This window comes from Pteronotus mesoamericanus, unplaced genomic scaffold (genome assembly GCF_021234165.1).
Source record: "Pteronotus mesoamericanus isolate MK-2021 breed Mesoamerican mustached bat unplaced genomic scaffold, CSHL_Meso_final contig_221, whole genome shotgun sequence".
Classification (NCBI taxonomy): domain Eukaryota; kingdom Metazoa; phylum Chordata; class Mammalia; order Chiroptera; family Mormoopidae; genus Pteronotus; species Pteronotus mesoamericanus.
In genome coordinates this window covers 6,604,372-6,616,507 of record NW_026555092.1, presented here as the reverse complement: position 1 = coordinate 6,616,507, position 12,136 = coordinate 6,604,372, and positions in this window count along the sequence as shown.

The following is a 12,136-nucleotide window of genomic DNA, read 5'->3' as shown; positions in this document are numbered from 1 at the left end:
TCTCTGTAAGAGGAGGGAAAGAGGTGAACACTCAATGGTTACTGACCACTTATTGTGGCCAAGGCATGGGGAGGGGAACTTCACATCATTACCTGTGGACAGAACTGACTCTTTCCCTCTCTCTGAATTACTTTCTTCCCCAGATATCTGTGTGGCTTACTCCCTTGACTTCTTCAAAGCATTACTCAAATGTCCCCATCTCAGTGAGGTCTGCCTTGACCTCCTTATTTAAAGCAGAAGCTTAGAGTGCAGGGATTCCCCAAGGCCACGCAGTGAACAGCTGGGTCTGTTTGGCACCTTACGCTTTCTGTTCTACACTGGCTTCGTCTGTAGACATCTTTCATGATGTTTACTTGTGAAGGTCCATTATCTTCAATCTTGCAGACAAGAAAAGAAGTATCAAAAAAGTGAAATGACTTATCAAGATAACTTGATAGAGCTGGCATGCAGCCATCTTTTATTGCCTCCATTTTGTAAGACACTACTCTTATATAATTTTCTGTCTGTGTGTTGTTTTCTTTAATATTCTCCAGTCTCGTCCCCCACAACAGTTCTAGAGTTCAATGTCTTTGAATTATTTTATATCCTTGTCTGTGTGCATTAATTTCACAATGACATAAAGGACATAATACATGTATTGGGCTATGGACCTCATTCCATGTCTCATTTTTTCCCCCATTCTATTCCGTATTGTTTTTACAATTTAACTGTGTTCTAGTACACGCATCTGGTTCCTGGATGGCAACATGTGCTCCATCATCCTCCATTGTGTGCATTTACATATTACTTACCTGTTCCCCATCAGTGGACACTTAGGTTGCCTTCAGCTCCTTTTTCTACACATGATGCTGTGAGGAGATGCTTCGCCATGTTCCCCTAAGGACCAATGTAAGAATATCTCTGGGATGTCTACCCAGGAGTGACATCCCCAGGACATAGGCTACATCCATACTTAACTGAATGAAGAATTGCCAAGTAAATCACTTCTCGAATGGCTGCACCAGCCTACACTCACTACACTCAGAGTTACTTGAGAGTTTCTGTTTCCCCAATTCCCCACCCACTTTTGACATTGTCCAACTTTCAAATTGTTGGTAGGTGTGAAGTAAAATTTTGTTTTTAGTTTGAATTTCTCTCAGGTTACTAATGGGTTTGTCATCTGTACTCATTAGTCATTTGAGTTTGAATTCTGACTCCAAAGTCTGCACAGTGTCACGTGGTGATCAATAAAGTGGTCTCTAGGGCCACATTACCAAGTTCAATAATTTCTGGCTCCACCTAGTCTGTGATTTGGGGCAGACTGTTGGGCTCTCTGAGCTCTGTTTCTTCATCTCTAAAATGCGAATAGTTTTAATGTTGACATAATAGCACAGTTTTGAGGATTTAAAACTGCTTAATGCGTGGCAAGGAATAAATAGTAAATGTTACATTCTGTCTGAATAGGTTGTGTTGTTCTCTCTGCAGCCTCCTTCTTTCACTCTAGCCCACAACCCTGTTTCCTTTGCCCCTTTTCAAAAAGTCTGTATTGTGTAACTCTAAATTCTCCTTAGAAATGTGAAACTGTAAAAGAGAGGAACAGAGTGTGACTAGTCTGTGTTTTTTATTTAACTAGGCTTTGTTTTTATTTAACTTCCTAGGTCATTCTAAATACATGTGGAGGGTTTCAAGAATTGCCACATACTTGAGTCTGGGGATTTTTGACTTTTGGAAGGAAATAAGAAATCAGTTCCTTAAAAGAAAGGATGGGGCACCAAAGGATACCATCAACAGAGTAAAAAGGCAACCCACTGAATGAGAGAAATTTTTTGCAAATCATATATCTGATAAGGGATTGATATGTAGAATATATAAAGAGCTCCTACAATTCAAAGTAAAAAAAAAAAGCAACTCAATTAAAAATGGTTAAAGGACTTGGATAGACATTTCCCCAAAGCAAATATACAAATGGCCAATAGGCACATGAGAAGATGCTCGACATCACTAATCGTTAGGGACAGGCAAATCAAAATCACAATGAAATAAAACCAGAAAACAAGTGTTGACAAATGGAGAAAATGGAACACTGTGTATCGCTTGTGGGAATGTAAAAGGGTGCAGCTACTGTGGAAGTATGCAGTTCCTCAAAAACTTAAAATACAGTTATCATATGACCCCATAATTCCACTTCTGGATATATACACAAAAGAATTGAAAGCAGGGACTTGAACATCAAGGTTTATAGAAGCAATATTCATAATAGTTAATGGAGGAAGCAACCAAAATCCGTCAACTGAAATGGGATGAATAGATAAACAAAATGTGAGATATATATATACATATATATATATATATCTCCAATGGAATACTACACAGCCTTAAAAGGAAGGAAATTCTGACACATGCAAAAACATGGATGAACCTTGAAGACATTATGCTAAATGATGCCAGACACAAAAGACAAATATTGTATGGTTCCACTTATATAAGATGCCTGGAATAGTCAAATTAATGGAGACAGACAGTAGAATTGTGGTTGCCAAGCGTTGGGGGAGAGGGGCATGGGGGGCACTGTAGTTTAATGGGTATGAAGTTTCAATTTGGGAGGATGGAAAATTTCTAGAGATGGTTGGTCGGGATGGTTGTACAATAATGTGAACATACTTAATGTTGATAAGCTGTATCTTTAAACAATAGTTAAAATGGTAATTTTACATTACCACACACGCAAAGCTTTTTAAAAGGAGAGAAGATGGGGTAGAAAGAAATGAGGTGAGAAGTGAGAAACTGAGGGTCCCAAAGGAGCGTTTTTCACAGAGGGTCCATCATGTTTAAGGTGGCATTGCCTGCCATTGAGTCACCAAACTGCTTGAGTTACCGGGTATGAAAGTGCTTAGTCAATAAAATTCTTTCTTTTTAAAATTATTTTTTATTGATTTTGTTATTAGAGTTGTCCCCGCTTTTCCCCCTTTTGCCCTCCTCCACCCAGCATGCCCACTCCCTCAGGCGGTCCCCACACCATTGTTCACGTCTATGGGTCATGTGCATAAGTCCTTTGGCTACTCCATGTCCCATACTGTACTTTACATCCCCAAGCCTATTCAATAACTACCTATTTGTACTTCTTAACCCCGCACCTTCGCTCTTCCCCCCACACCCCCCTCCCATCTGGCAACCATCAAAACCCTCTCCGTATCCATGATTCTGTCTCTGTTCTTCTTGCTTGCTTCGTTTGTTTTTTGGATTCAGTTGTTGATAGACATGCATTTTTTATACTTTTATTGTTTTATTGTTCATTGTTTTTATTATTTAATTATTTATTTATAGAGCGAGGTGAAGGGAAGGATAAAGAGAGGGAGAGAAACATTGATGTGTGGTTGCCTCCCGCATGCCTGCTACTGGAGGCCTGGCCCACAACGCAGGCATGTGCCCTGACTGGGAATTGAATTGACGACCCTTTGGTTCACAGACTGGCACTCAATCCACTGAGCCACATCAGCCAGGGCTGATCTTTTTTTATAATAAGTCCCTTTAACATTTCATATAATAATGGTTTGGTGATGATGAACTCCTTTAGTTTTTTCTTGTCTGGGAAGATCTTTATCTGCCCTTTGATTCTAAATGATAGCTTTGCTGGGTAGAGCGATCTTGATTGTAGACCCCTGCTTTTCATGACTTTAAATACTTCTTGCCAGTCCCTTCTAGCCTGCAAAGTTTCTTTTGAGAAATCAGCTGACAGTCTTATGGGAACGCCCCTGTAGGCAACTAACTTCTTTTATCTTGCTGCATTCAAGATTCTCTCTTTATCTTTAGTTTTTGGCATTTTAATTATGATGTGTCTTGGAGTAGGCCTCTTTGCATCCATCTGGTTAGGGACTCCCTGTGTATTCCACTGTAGATATTATAAAATGTGCATTTAACCTAAGTAGAGCTAACATGATCCTAATTTTCTGTTTACTTGTATATTCATTTGATTAATACTTTTCTTCCCAACACAAGTGATATTAGCCTATAAGCTCTAGAGGCGCAAGGGTTTTGTCTATGTTGGTTTACCGTTAAATCCCCAGTACCTTGTTCTGTAGGCACTACGTGTCTCTTAAAAACATGGATGCACATGCTCATTTTCAGATCATGACACTGAAGCTCGTTCCAAAGTCACAGAGCCAGGAGGGAATAAAACACCCAAATCTGACACCAAAACCTATCCTTTCTTCTTTTCACCCTGCTGTTGTCTGAGATGAGGAATGGTTGGATTCTTGGTGTGTAGTTCTAAAAACTTCTGCTTCCTGAAGACTTTGGAAATGGATCTGAAAAGGCTGATGGTTTGCCTGAACTTTTAGGAGTGGGAGGGAGCTCTTTTCCTTTCTTTCCATTTACATCTCTCTTTCCTTCCTCCCTCTGTCTTTCTCCATCCTATTCTTACTCCTTCCTACTTTCCAAAACATGTACAAAGTTCTTGCCCATTGCATGACCCTTTTTTGGAAGATGGTGACATAGAGATGAATCAAAATCTAGTCTGTTAGAAGTCTAGCTCAGTAAATAAAGTCCAGTCCATTGTGGTTTTCGCCTCTAAAAAAATGAACATTGGCCCTGGTTGATGTGGCTCAGTGGATTGAGTGCTGGCCTGCAAACCAAACGTTCAGCTATTCAGTTCCCAGTCAGGGCACATGCCTGGGTTGTGGGCCAGGTCCCCAGGAGGGGGCGCATGAGAGGCAACCACACATTGATGTTTTCCCCTCTTTCTCCCTCCCTTCTCCTTTGTCTAAAAATAAATAAATAAAGTCTTTATAATAAATATACAAACATCATCCTTACTATATCAAAGTTGTTGGATGCAAAACTGAAACTGTCTCTGGGATTGACTTTATTAGAGGGACAATGAGTGGAACCCATCCTCGGGAAACATCAGGGTGGGAAGATAATGGAGCCAAATCCACATTCTAGGAGCTAGGTAGTGAAGACATTGCCACTGTCCTTTTGAGACTGTCCCTTAAAATTCACAGACCAGGTGGGGGCATCTTATGAACCAAGCATGGCTCACCTGACCAGACTCCAGCTGCCTAGGTGCAGGGGGAGGAGATAACTGCCCCATTTCAGGGCAAAATGGGAGCTGGCACTCAGAACCCGTGACACTGTTGCTTCATTTCCTTGTGCTTCTTGAGAGGCACCAGGGCCAAAGAACCTCTTGGGAGGTCGTCTATCCATCCAGCCCTTGGACAATGATCAGCTGTTGAGTAGCAAGACTGGAACTTGAATTTGGGTCTACACGGTGAAGTGGCAGTTAGGGTACTTTGTTGCAAGCCACAGACGTGACCTCTGCCAATTTTCAGCAAAAGAGAATTTATTGGAGGGATGTGGATGGGGCTCAAGGAATGAATGGGCAGCTGGAGAAGCAATTTTGGGGACAGGCAAGAACCAAAGAGAGATGGGGGCACCTAAGATCAGGTTGCAGGCATTGTTGCTTGATTGCTGCCACCACCACTACAATGAGTGACCTCCAACAAGATCTATCTTGGCCGCACTGTCAAAATTCAAATTCTCAGGAGAAGGTTTAGCTTTGATGAGATTAGCTTTCATTATAGCTCTGTCCTCCAGGGTAAGAAGGATGTGGCTTCTTCAGTGGGATGGGTCTTTTGGAGTTATTTTTCCATAAAGGCCAAAAAGCAAATTACCATAGTTCTCCCCTTATCTGTGGGGGATACGTTCCGAGGCTCCCAGTGGGTGCCTGAAACCTCAGATAATGCCAATCCCTAAATATATAGGCATCATTTTTTCTGTTATGTACACTCTTATGATAAAGTTTAACTTATAAGTTAGGTGCATGAGAGATGAATAATAACTAATAAAGTTGAACAATTATAACAATGCACTGTAATAAGTTATGTGAGTGTGGCGTTATTAAGTAAAATAGGGGTTACTTGAGTATAAGCACTGCAATACCATGCCAGTCGATTTAACTGAGATGGCTGCTATATGACTAATGGACAGGGAGCTTACAGAGTGCGGGTATGCTGGGCGAAGGGGCAATTCACGTCCCGTGCAGGACGGAGTAGGATGGAGCCAGACTTCATCATGCTGCTCAGAACGGTGTGCAATTTAAAACTTATGAATGGTCTATTTCTGGGATTTTCCCACTTAATATTTTTATTTTTAATTTTTTAATATTTTATTTATTTTTTAATTTACTTACTTTTAGAGAGAGGGTAGGAGAGGGAGAAAGAGAAGGAGAGAAACATCAATGTGCAAGAGATACCTCAATCTGTTGCCTCTCACATGCCCCCCAACTGGGGACCTAGCCCAGAACCCTCGCATGTACCCTGAGTAGGAATCGAACCTGCAACCTTTCTGTTCTCATGCCAGCACTCAATCCACTGAGCTACACCAGCCAGGGCTCCATTTAATATTTTTAGGCTGTAGTTGACCGTGGGTGACTGAAACAGCAGAAAATGAAACCACTGATAAGGCAGAATCACTGTAATATGGAAACTCAGTAATCTATTGCTACCGTGACTGTGCCCCATAACTCAGAAGCATGCAGCAATGAGCTCATATATCTGGTGGTCAGCTAGACAGCTCTGCTGATCTTGGTTGGATTTGCCCACTTGCCTGGAAGTTGGCTGACGGTGGGCTGATCTAGTCCGACCTTGTCTAGAAAGACTAGGACCTCTGGCTCTGCTCCTCTGTTCGGTTAGTTCTGGCATGTTCTTATGTGCAATGGCAGAGGCAGAAGAGTGCTTTTTAAGCCCCTGCTTGCATCACATTTGCTAATGTCCTGTTGGCTAAAGCAAGTTACATAATTAAGACCAGCATCAGAGACAGCACTGCAAAATTTCGTGGCAAAGGGTGTCGATAAAGGGAAAAGTGAAGAATCGGTGCCATGTTTGCAATCCACCAGGGGAATGGTGCATGCCACTACTAGGAACCAATGTTTGTGACAGTCACCCAAGACCAAGTTCTTTCCGTGGTCCACACCACCTGTGGCCCCGGCCAAAGGAGCATTTCTCCAGGATGGACCTCTGTCCTCATTCAGTGGTATCACTAGAATGTCAACTGTACAAGACCAGGGAATTTTGTCGGTTTTGTTGCTATGTAACCGCACTGCCTTGAACAGTGCTTGACAAAGAGTGGTTGAATGAAAGTTATCTTGTGAACTTACTTTATGCATCTAACAGTCGTTTTTCACTTTTGCAGGGAGATTGTATGCTATGGAGGAAAGGACTTAGATTTGAAGACAAACCAAACCGAGTTAGAATCGGGGCTTCATCATTTACTACTGAGTGACCTTGGGCAAATTATCCAGTCTTTCTGGGGCTCAGTTTCTTGTAGTGGAAATCTTTTGGGGTGACTTCTTAGTGCAACCTCCCCATTTTCTGGTAATTGCCCTTCCAGTCATCACATGTTTAATGTGATAGGGCTTCTAGTACTATGTTACTCTGTCCCCCTTCCTCAATCCTATCTCAATTGATTGGACCAGGAGTACGGATCGATCCAAAATGGGTCAATCAGAGCCTCCCGCCTTAGTCTGGTTGACCTTTTAAATGGAGGAGATAGGAACTCAGGAGCTGGCTATAGACATTATCTATCCGATAAGGCTGGTCTTTGGCAGGAGAGAAGATAAAGCTCTCATTCCAGAATATTTCTTAGGCCAACATACCTGTCAAACAGCCAGGTAGGCAGCTAGAAAACCATTGGTATAATGAGTAAAGTCACCGTCTCTGTTTCCAGACCACCTTGGTGACGCAGCCAGGCTCACACTTAGTAGTTGTGTGATGCTGGCTGCATCAGTTTACTTCCTGTGCACTAGTTCTCATCTGTAAAGGGGGAATGATATTAATACCTACTTCATGGGGTTGCCATAATGATGAATAAAAGTGCATAGAGCAGTATCTCATACATGGGGAGTACTAAATAAACACTATCTGTTATTATCATCCATGTCCATGGATTCCAGATCATACCCTTTGATCCTTAAAATGAATACCCCTTTCCCACCCTACTACTTTTTTTTTTTTTTTTTTTTTTTTTTTAGGAAAAGCTCACGTCAGTGGATTTCAGTGAAGCAGTGAAGTGCACTGATTCCAATGGGGAGAATCTGAACTCTTGGCACACTGTGGAAACTCAGTGTGTGCATGCTCTCCATCCTTTCTTCCCTGCCTTCTTCAGACTCTAGACATTTTCACTCACTGTGGCCAGGCTGGGGCCAATTGTGGGGGGTGGTGCTTCTGGTGTGGGTGGTCTTTCCCACAGCTTGGTTTGGCCTCTTTCCAAGATGGGCCTGATCTTTTCTGATAAGGCTGTTAGGACTACATACTTTGATATCTCATTCTGCATTTAGAGGAGTGAGTCACAGATCCTGAGGTGTCTTCTCCCCGGAAGACTCTCATATCCAAGATGCACTCTGGGTGTCTCATTGTTGGGGACATGACTCAGGGCAAAGTAGCCCTGGGGTGCGGGGAGGAAGTAGGTGGAGGCAGAGAGCTAAACGCAGTTTTCCTCGTTTGTCCCCTGCTGGCACAATCTTTTCCCTGGTCCTTGGAAGCTACATAGGAAGGGAGAAAGGTGTGCCGCTGGTTTAAGAGGATTGGGGCAAGAGGCTTGGATTTGTGGACCGAGCTTCTTGGTTCATGTGATAACATTCCAGCATGGAGATCAAGTGCATGATGGGGAGGTTTTCTTCCCCTGGACTGGCTTCCTCAGCCTCCAAGACTTTGCTGTTTGAGGCTCCTCCTCTAAGCCCACCCCCTGGGACCACCCTAGTGAGCACAGGAGGTATGGGCAAGTGGGGTGGGAGGTTCCAGAATCATTTTTTTCTCCTGCATCCATTTGTCTCTGGGTGGGGCAAGTAGGAAAATGATCCCCAGAGATGAGTCAGCTGTTGTCATTGTCCCTGCCCCTGCCCCTTCTCTCTTGAGGGGAAAACAGCTGTGGACACAGAAAAGGCCATAAAGTGTTGGTGGATGCTTCTGGGGGACCCATCAATCCGTGATGCTGCAGCCTTTTCCTTCTGACAGGTTGACCCAGCTCTTGACTGGGATTCTGCCTCAGTTTCCCTACCTAGTTCTCCAGTGGCACATAAACATAGCTTCAGATTTTGCTTATTACCTTTGTGAATGAAAACGGGGCTATGTATTGAATAATAAACCTGACAAGCTTGGGGGGGCCACAGGCAGGCCTGACAAGCTTAGTGACCAAAAGTAACCATACAGGATGGTCTGATTTCGCATTCCTAATTGGGCAGGTCATTGTGGGTAGTCACATCCCAGGCCTATAGCTTCCTTAGCAAAAGGTCAATCTTTACCTTAAGTTAGCTCTGTCCTTATGCACTGAGGATAGCATATTTTTGAAATGTCATAGTAGTTTTCTTTTCCTACTCCACGAAAGCACAAAACCTAAGGAGCATAAGACCGCTACAGCATGAGACCACAGAATCCCTCATTGTCATTTTGTTTCCTGAATGCCATCTCTATGTGCTGTGAATGCTGATTGTTAACTATTCTCTACCCACCAATGTAAAAAAAGTGTACGTTTCTTCATGCTGCCTTGCGGCTAGTCCTAGAGATTTCCCAGCTTTGTTTTCTTCTGCCTCCTTAATTTACCACCAATGGATTTATTTCATGAACCTTCCTTAGCTTTTCTCCTTTGGCTCTAATGCATAAAATAAGCTGCAAAACTGCCATCCCCCCAAGCATTTGAGGTCTTGCTCTCTGGCATAGGTCATCAGTTTGTCTCAAACAGACTCACAACAATTCTCTTCAGGTTTGGATATTCCTTATGTCGACGCTTTCCTCTTGGTCGCCGCAATCAAGCTCCTGCCAAGGTGACACCAAGTTCCCCACCCCTCCTTACATCCAGACCTGGACTGCCCGACTTCCTGTACAGGAGGTGCCACTAGAGCTGGGTCAGTGCGCCTAGACCCACCCACCAAACATCCTACCTGCCCAGCCCATCAGCCCCAACCCCGAGTCAACTACAGTAATTATATTTTGAGTCTTCGTCAAAGAGCCAGCCTGAGGAAGGGGATTTTGAGACTGTTATCGCTTACTTGTTGTGTAACCTTGAGCTGGTCACCTCCCCACTCCGAGTCTCCATCTCCACACCTGTCAAAGGGGCTAACAATCCCCTGCCGTGGAGCAGGGAGGGTTTCATGAGATGACCTGCCTATGGTCCCTCGTGCATTGCCATCTCTCCACGCACCGCTGGAGAAGGGAAAGGAGTTCTGTATCGTCATTCCTCCCCAGCTATTGCACTTATCTCTTGCCCTCAGCTTTTCATAAGCCTGTTGTCAGAGCAGGATCTCAGCTTAGTGCCAGGGGCGGGGGGCGGGGGCGGGGAAGCGGTGGCGGGGGGGGGGGGGGGGGGGGGCGGGGAGGCGGCGCGCCTGGGAGCAGGAAGCTGCACACTGGGGCAGCCAGTCTCTGCAGACAGAGGCGCAGAGGGGAGTGTGTGGCCCTGGGGGAGAACTGCTGGGTCCAAATCCCAGGCTTAACTCTACTGAGTTATGAGCAAACTGCTGTATTTCCTGTAGCCTCAGTTTCCCCATTTGGTTTATGACGGGTAAAATAGCAGCATATACCGTATAGAATTATCATGGGGATTAAAATGAAATAATCTGTCAGGTGTAAAACATGGAAACTTCCACAAAGCACGTGCTCAAAACACCTTTGGTACATAGGCCATTTCCAAGTTTTTGCTACTGTACTTTTTTCTTTTTCTTTTTTATATAACTTAATTAGGGTAATGCACCAGAGAGGAATTGCTGCCTCCTAAAATCTTTTACCACATTGCCTTTTAAAGGATTGTGTCAGTTACCATGTCACAAGCAAACTGCGTAAGTCCTGGTTTTGTCACATCTTCTCTAGTACTGGCCATTGACACTATTTTAAGTTTTTACTAATATATAGGTGTCTCATAGCTGCCTTAGTTTTTGTCTCTTTCACAGAAAAGGTGAACAAGGTATGCGAATAAGTTTATTGGAACTGGGGAGGTATAATTTCCTTGAAGAAGGAACTTAGAAAGAAAAAAACGTATGCAGACTTTGTAAATATCTTGAAAATTGAGGATGTTGTTCTTCCTCTCAACTGTCACTACTTCTCTTTTCTGAGACATCCATTTCTATAGACCTCACGTAGTTCCCTCGGCTTGGCCACCAGTAGCTCCGGAATGTAGAAGTATTCCAAAATGATGACAATTTAGAAGCTTGAGATAAACCTCTGATGAAACTTCAGATGGACTTCTACGTTTCTTCGAACATCCATTTTGTTATGACAACTTTCAGACTCGGAGCAGAAACGTAAACTTCTCTAGAAAATTATTGAAGGAGGTGAAACTTGGTTTCTCCATCTGTAAAATTGGGGGGGTGGGGTGGGGAGGAGGCAACCTCCAAAGTGCTCTGCATTTGAAAGGGCACAGCTTCATGGGCCTACGAAGACCTGCAAGGACTTGATTGGCAAAACACTTCTTGGGAGGAGGAAGAATTAAGCCAAGACCAAGCAGCACTGCGATTCTCAATGTCCTGTTCCTTCATCCCAGGAATGTACAGGATGACAGAGAGTTAAGAATCCAAGAAAAGGAGATTGGAGCCCGAGTAGAACAGAAGCCATAGACTCACAGTCTCCCACCCCCAACCATATCCTTGCAGATATTGGGAGGGACTCTGGGTTTCCTACTCCCCAGGGTCTGAAAGTTGAAAACAGTTTTATTAAACTTTCTCCACCTTAACAGCCCCTTGCTTTTCCCCCTTCATTGAAAATAAATTTGCATTATTTGCATTCTTCTTCTTGGGCAGTTTTACTTGTTACTGTCTATCTCCTTCCTAGAATATAAACTCTAAGAAGGGGGAGTTACATCTGTCTCATTCATTGTTGTATTTCCAATTTCTGGAAGATGCTAAGCGTTCAAAAAACATCACTGAATTAAAAGGTGACCCTAGTGGGCTAGAGATGTAGGGATCATCCAGGCTGCCAATCCTTGGGTTACATACCTACATTTCTTTTATTAAAATGGTCCTGTAAAATACATAATTGGTTAAGATGGGATTTGAAAAAGGCAGTCTAACTCCAGAGTCCCCGTGTGTAACCATGAGGCTGTATAGCTGTGCACAGGAAGACTGCACAGCCAAATTAAATCCATGTGGCAGAACAATGTTTATTATTGTGGCAGA